General features: G+C 36.0%; 1 protein-coding gene across 3 annotated transcripts in view; it reads left to right on the top strand.

Moving 5' to 3' along the window:
• Positions 1-7,809, top strand: part of LOC107678849 (protein FAM184A-like) — a 156,372-nt gene that overhangs the window by 43,493 nt on the left and 105,070 nt on the right. The window lies entirely within an intron of this gene.

Below are 7,809 nucleotides of genomic sequence, written 5' to 3'. Positions count from 1 at the left end.
ACCCTTATGACTGGTTTTGTGGTCCAGGGTCACATATTGACTCTAAAAACAGTTTGAATAAGCTATTTTCAAAGTGTACTATAAAATGTACAATATACACACCGTTGATTGCATGTTAATTGATTTTTTTTAATATTTCAAGTAGGGCTGCACGATTAATCGAATGCGATTGTCATGCGCATTTTGTTAGTAATGCCGGTTCTGTAATCAGCAGTAAATCATCATCACGTGCTTTCAGATGGAGCAGCGTTCACTACACAGAGCCGTAGTTCACTGACAAGTTACGCAAAAAAATCGATTTTATTGTGCGATTATGAAATCGTTCGCAATAATGACAGCTGTTTGCATAGCTTCTCAGTGAACTACGGCTCTGTGAAGTAAATGCTGCTCCATCTGAAAGCATGTGAAAATACCACATTTAATAACATATTTTTACTCCAAACTCACTTCATAACGTCAGTCGAGTGTTTGAAATAAATCCTTCTGTGAGATGATGTGGCTTCTTACACAGAATAAGGCACGCAACATATTTCATAGTATTCTAAGCAGTGATGAAGGCATTGCATTATAAATATACTTTATTTTAATGAAAATTATAATAATAATAACTTATAAACCATATATTGTCATAATCGTGTGTTTATTAGTCACGTTGAATCAATAAAAGCAGTTAAATGTTCTGTTTATCCAGCTACCGCTATAGGCATTTCCTGCGTTTCTTTTGCGAGGCGTATTTGGAGTTTCAGAGCGAGAGCGCCCTCTAGCCTTTGGATGGAGATTTACTGCTGGTCACAGAACCGTGCTTCACTGAAAGATACGCATGACAATCGCAGATTCTTTCGAATCGCGATTTCGATTCCATTTCGATTTATCGTGCAGCTCTACTTTGATGTGTTGAGTAACAGATTGTTCTCTCCACACCATACTGTCAGCCGCTCCACCTCGTCCCGATAGGCAGTACCCCCCAGAGATGAGCCCCACCACTGTGGTGTCGTCGGCAAATTTGATGATGGTATTACTGTGGTGGGCAGTGGTACAATCATAGGTATACAGGGTGTAGAGCAGGGAGCTCACCACACAGCCCTGTGTCATAGATGTATGTGGGCCCACTCTCACCCTCTGGCTGCGACCAGACAGGAAGCTCTTAATCTATGTACAGGTGGAGTATGGAAGTCCCAGGTCTACCAGTTTGTCCACCAGTTTGTGAGGGAGGATGGTATTAAACGCAGAGCTGTAATCCACAAAGAGCAGCCACACGTAGCTCCCCTCCTGCTCCAAGTGGGACAGCGCAGCCTGGAGGGCTGTGGCTACGGCGTCCTCCGTGGCTCTGTTCGTCCTGTATGCAAACTGGAATGGATCAAAGGTCGGTGGAAAGTGATGTGTTCCTGTGGTGCAAAGCTGAATTTTCAGCATTATTACACCAGTCTTCAGTGTCACATGATCCTTCAGAAATTAGTGCTGATTTTGATACATTTCTTATTATAATCAGTGTTGACAATGATTGTGCTGCTTCATATGTTTGTGTAAACTTGATACCTTTTGTTCAGGATTCCTTAATCAATAGAAAATATTAATTTCTTTGAAAAAAAAAAAAAAGAATAGTAGTGTACGTAATACAGTCATTACACTCATGACTGATGGTTGGAAGACCCGCGTTCTTGTTTTCAGTCTGTGTACAATACAAAGCACAATGAAAGCAATGGATTATCAGTAGCTGTGTGAAACACACCTAACAGTTAAGAAGTAACCAACCAGCCTTGTAATCAGAAACTCTGAGGAGCTGAAACTAGGTGTTTTTTCAACAATGGAACTTCTAGAAATTAGACTCCCCCACACCCTTTGTGTAATGAAAAGGAAATTGAAATTTTGAAAGTTGAAGAAACACTCTGCTATGAAACCAAAGGGAACAAACGTAACTATATTTCACACCTCCAGGTTCACTGCAGCCATTTCCCATTTATGTAGCAGGAAATTAGAGCTACAAAACCCTTTATGAGCCTTTTAATCATGATTAATGTACATGCTATAGCAAAGTTATTTTCTTTTCCAAGTTTTCCTTCCAGACTGAACTGTTCTTTTTCAACTGCTTTAATTACCTCTTCGTTGAAGGTGTGCCTTGCAATTACACTAATTAGCACTATCTCTCAACTTCATTATAACCCATTTCCTCACTTAATGCATATTCATAAGCCTGCCAGTTACGAACTGATCCCATGTGCCTGAGAATGCAGAATCTATGGAGAAAGAGATGGAGTGAATGGTGGATATATTTATTTTATACAGTCCATCATTCTTTAAAACACAAAATATATCATATATAACAGGTCAAAGCTTGAAGCCATGTCGATAGCTGTAAGGAAAACTCTTATTGCACATTACAGACCCGTTTTAATCTTCAACCGAGGCACATCTTGTGAAACAGGCTGTGATTGAAGCCGCACAATAACCCCCTACGTCGCCCCAAAAGTGATCTGGACCAATTTACAGACAGCCTTTATACACTGAACAATATGCTGTTCTCTCTGCACCATTGCAAATGACTGTAATTATCATTCTCATGGTCTTGGTCTTATTGACTGATGTTGGAACAGTTGTAATGACTCTCAGATTCAAGTACAAAGTGATTAAGACTTCGCAGTGTTGTGGGAGTTAATGGCTGTTCTCATATTCCAGTTCGGAGTGGGCCGAAATCTCACAGACTGCCAGATTTGTTGGACATATTCAGGACTAAAGATTGAGCCAATGTAGCAAATCAAAAAAGACAATGCAGTTTTGTGTTAAACCCCTCATTACAAAGGCTCTGTTCTAAACCCTCGAGAGCTGCCTTGATGGATGTTTTCTACATAGGCAGGTGTTAGTCAAATCTTGGCATGTTTTATGTCAGTGCAAATATTTCTAACTACAGAACTAAATTCATAACACAACTCAAATATTTGTAAGTACGTAGTCCTTTAGATTGTCTACTGAACTTTAAAAAAGGGTTGTATATAAATCAAAGATTATTGGAGTATGTTTTACAAGAAAATGCCATTTCAGTCCTTCTACTTAAAATCTCATGTTTATTTTTTTCTGAAATTTGCTAGCAATTTCTTTCAAAGTAAATCTTACACCATTTTTTCATGGCGGAGTTTACTATTATTCTATAGTAAAAATAGATTAATAATAATACATCCTTTGTGTCAGTGTTATTTTAGCATTATTTATGTACAATTATTATTTTTATTAATATTTTGAGCTTTTATTTATTTATTTTTTTGGTGCATTGCTGCCATGTTATGTAATTTTAATGTTATATTTGAATGTTTTTCCATAATAATGAGATACTGTGTTGTTAAAACCATGTATTGTAATGACATATTTTGTCATAAAAATTATGCCATTATAACATAGACATAACATAAAGGTATTATATTGTTATATTGTTAATTTTTTATATTTTGTATGTGACGTGACAGTGTAGGCCTGTAGGACTTTATCACTTTATAATTTTTATATTTCAGTTTTCATTTTAAATTTAGTTGAAGTTTTAGTCATTTTGATATGTGCTTTTGTTTGGTATTTTTTTATATTTGAGTATAGCTTATAGATTTTTATTTTACTTTTAGTTTTAGTAATTTTAGTATTTCATTTTACACTTATTTCAGTTAGTTCAATGCCAATATTTTGTGTTTTAAGTTTCAAGTTTTTCATTTAATATTTATATTCTATTTCAGCTTTTAATTACTGAAATCCCTTTTTAATAGTTTTAGTTTTATGTTAATAATAACAACACTGCTGTGTATATCACAGGCAACTCCATCGCCCCCTCGAGGTTTATTAATATTACAGTAACACAGAAATTCAGAAAAAGTAAGTTGACAGCCCTACTGGAACGTCCACTGGACGTTTTACTGTTATTCATAAATGTTGGGGAACAATGATGCGGTTGATGACATACTGTAAGTCTTTGAAAGTACTTTGTCAAATGTAGTATGTACTCTGACAAAATATGAATGTTTGTGGATGATTCAGTTCACAGCTGATTCAGTCGAGTGTATTGCTAACAACAAAACAACAAACTCAATGCACACAGTAAAATAGTAAAATTTTGAAACAATAAACCTAGTCAAACTTGTTTAAAAGAGACATCACACCAGAAGTGTACTTTTTGATGTCTTAAAATCTTGTCTAGATGACAGACTTACTCGATTATGCGCACAGAGCTCATGACCGTGGCTTTTATTTACAGCATAATAGCAATTTTTAGCACTGTACTGGAATGCACCAGTTGAACATATTCAGAGAAATATGACTAGACTTCTAAACATAATAGCTCAAAAATAGTTTTAGTCAAATTGACTCTCTTTGCAAATGAAATTGCTAGACCGTTCCAGGAGTATTTTTCTCAGCATCAGTCAGTGCATATCAGGGTGAGTGCGTAACTTCCAGGGTGTTCTGAGATTTAAAATGAACGCTGGCACTCTGAATGCCTCCTGAATCTTAATATAGTCCTATACAGGATGGCTGCCACTTTCATTTCACAAGCAACCTCTCGGGACTGTGTTTTGCCTATTACTGTAGACTATTGCACAGGTAGATGACTAGTGGTATTCTCTGCATGTCCTTCCGCGAAAGGGTCTTCAGGATGCATGATGCATACAGGGGCTAAAAGTATGCATTGTCCTTTCTAGTCATTCATTCCCTCAAGAAGAGTTAGAAATGACATATTATGAGTTGCACTATTGTGCAAGTTGTGGTGAGATTTTATTGATTTATTTATTTTGGGGAAGAAATTAATACTTTTATTTACACAGAAATCACTAGTAAATTTCACAATTAATGAAAAACCCCCAGCAAATTTATATTTTTTATAAAACATATAAAGTTTTTTAAAATAAAATGTCAATAATTTTTTTTACAACTTTTCTTTTATTACTAAATCTCTTTTTTAACAATGCACAGGGATGCATTATATTATGAAAATATTCGTATTTCAAATAAATTATGCTTTTGTAAACCTTCTGTTAATCAAAGTATCCTGAAAAAAAGGTCTTGTGGTTTCCAGTAAAAATATTAAGCCGCGACTGTTTTCAGCTTTGATAGTAATACACAATTTTGGATTGAGAAGCAAATCAGCATATCAGAATGATTTCTGAAGGATCATGTGACACTGAAGACTGATGCTGAAAATTCTGCTTTGCATCACAGAAATAAATTACATATTAAAGTAGAAAACAGATATTTTAAATTCTAATAATATTTTACAGTATCACAGTTTTTTACTAATTTAAATTAAATTACAAGTGAATGGTTTTGTGAAGTTATTTAAATTTTCATTACTGTTTTTAGGGATGCACCGATACCACTTTTTCCAGTACTCGCCCGATACCCCGCGCGCTCAATCCACTCAGTGTGCTTTGTTTATCAGCTCGCGCACATCAGCTATACAGGCGTTATTACTGAATGTTTAATGTTATATTCATTGCATACATATACTTCGTAGTAGACATCCTTAACTCCATTCTGCTGTCTGTTGTTCTGTTGTCGGTGTTTCTTTGTCTGAATATGGCACTTACCACATGCTGTGTGGTATCGGCGTTTGGTATCGGGGCATTTTAACGAGTACGAGTACAGGAGCTCAGTATCGGTATCGGTGCATCCCTAACTGTTTTTCAGTCAAATTTAAGGAGCTTTTACTCAACTAATGTAAAGCTAAAAACTGATGCTTTGTTTTGTTTTATCCAAGCTAACACTTTACAGTAATGTTCTATTTGTTTACAAGGTAATGCATTAGCTAACTTTTTATATTGATATTGTTACATTTTAATTTATTCATATGCATTTTTAATATATATTTTAATTAGTATGAATTAATCTTTTAATATTGAATAAAATTCTGAATGAAAATTAACTATGAACAGTAGTAATCTACATTAACCGACATTTAATAAAATGAAAATATCATGCATTTAAAAAATATTGTTAATAAATTGTTCATCGTTAGTTCATATCTAATGCATTAACTGATGTTAAAAAAGTTTCCACTTATCATGAAATGCACTTAAAAGCAGTATAAGCTAAAGTCAGTCAGACAGTTGTATCACCATATTGGACAACAGACCAATTATCGGTTTGGTTCCGATAAGGATGAAACCAGTGCATCTGTACTGTTTAAAGAGGTTGTGAGGATTTTCTCCACTTTCACACAGTAAAGGAGCAGATAACACAACAGATAACGGCTAGTTTTTGCACATCGCTCGGGATCAGCTCCAGGCATCGACATGCATTGACAGTGAGAGAGCAAACATAGTCAAAGTAACTGAACCGCCGATTCTTCTGTGTCCACCGCTGCCCTTATCAGCTCATTTTCGTCTGGCTGAGAGAATGAACTGTGTGAATAGTGTGTGAAAGAAAACTGGAGAATAATGGAATCCTCTGTGGTCAATCCTGGGAGAGAGTCAGCTAAAGATGTGATGAGAGTAGCACATACGTCTTCGCCGGAGTCACGGTTTCTCACAGAGCAGGATTTGTAAAGGAGATAACTCTGTTGTGCAGCTCTCAGGTGGCCAAACGGCTAATCAGATGTCTAGACAATTATGGAAATGAAGTGGGAGCCGGACACACAAAGCATGAGAATTGCAGTCGAAGGTCACTTTGTTTTCAAATAATCAAGCAGGGGAATAGTTTGGCTGAAAAGAAATAAGAGCTATTTATTTAGGCTTTTTATGTGTCATTGTTGTTTTAACACTGAATTTTTTTTGTGGACATGTTTATGCGAATTTGTGTGCTGATTTTAAATCCGAGGAGTTTATCTCCCGATCTCTGTGTAATACTTATCAAAAAGATCATGTTAAATTATTTGTGCATAACCTAATATTCATGAGCTAAGGTTTCATGTCTGTAATTTTATTCGAAATTTTAATAAAATAGCAAAAAGTCTTCATGAGCGGCCCAAAGCTTTATTCCGTGAAGGCAATCTCAGAGCCATTTTTGGAGACTTTCAAGCTCTCTCCCTAGTAACTGAGGGAATTAAAAATTAAAAACGTGTCTGAAAACGTATCTCTAGTTTTTGTGAAGTGTTTCTTATGGCTTTCTTAAAGAAAATGATGCATTAGCAAACTCATTCATGCTATAAAAAACTAAATAATGTATCCTTTTAATAATTAATCATTCTGGACGAGGCAGTTCTCAGCTGGTGGGTTGCAACTTAAAAATGGGTCACATTTCTGTACTAAAAGGGTCACAGACAACAGGGAAACTCTTAACAAATTGCACCTAACCATGCAATTATACATGCTCATGGCCGGACTTACCATTGGGCTTGAGTGGGCTGCAGCCCATGGGCCCCACCTTGTAGGGGGCCCCGCCTTTGCCCGTTTACGTTTGTTTGATTTGTTCGTTATATGCCAGTCAGAATTCAGAAATTATTAGCCGCATTTCCACTGCGTACGCAAGATCTAAATGGGCCAGCCGGGGCTACAGCTTACAACTACGACCTTCGAGGCCACAATCAAACAGCATAAACTGGTATTTATGATTATTTCACATAGAAGAAGGACACATGTATTGAATCGCGTCTGCACCGATTGGTTTGTTATCACAGCTCCATTAAGCCTTTAGCCCCAAAGAGCGCACATTTAGAAAGATAATGATAAATTCTCAAATGTTCACACCTCATTTCTTTACAGAGGATGATTCTATATTACTATATTAATGTTCCACTAAATGATGCAATCATTGGATGAGTTTTGAGCGCTCTCTCTCATCTTACTGCCATTATACATAGTGGGGAAGAAATGTCATCAAAATGATTTTAAATAAAAAAAAAAA

The sequence above is a fragment of the Sinocyclocheilus anshuiensis genome, unplaced genomic scaffold, assembly GCF_001515605.1.
Source record: "Sinocyclocheilus anshuiensis isolate Anshui unplaced genomic scaffold, SAMN03320099.WGS_v1.1 scaffold1049, whole genome shotgun sequence".
Taxonomy (NCBI): Eukaryota; Metazoa; Chordata; class Actinopteri; order Cypriniformes; family Cyprinidae; genus Sinocyclocheilus; species Sinocyclocheilus anshuiensis.
This window is presented reverse-complemented; position numbering and strand designations above follow the sequence as displayed.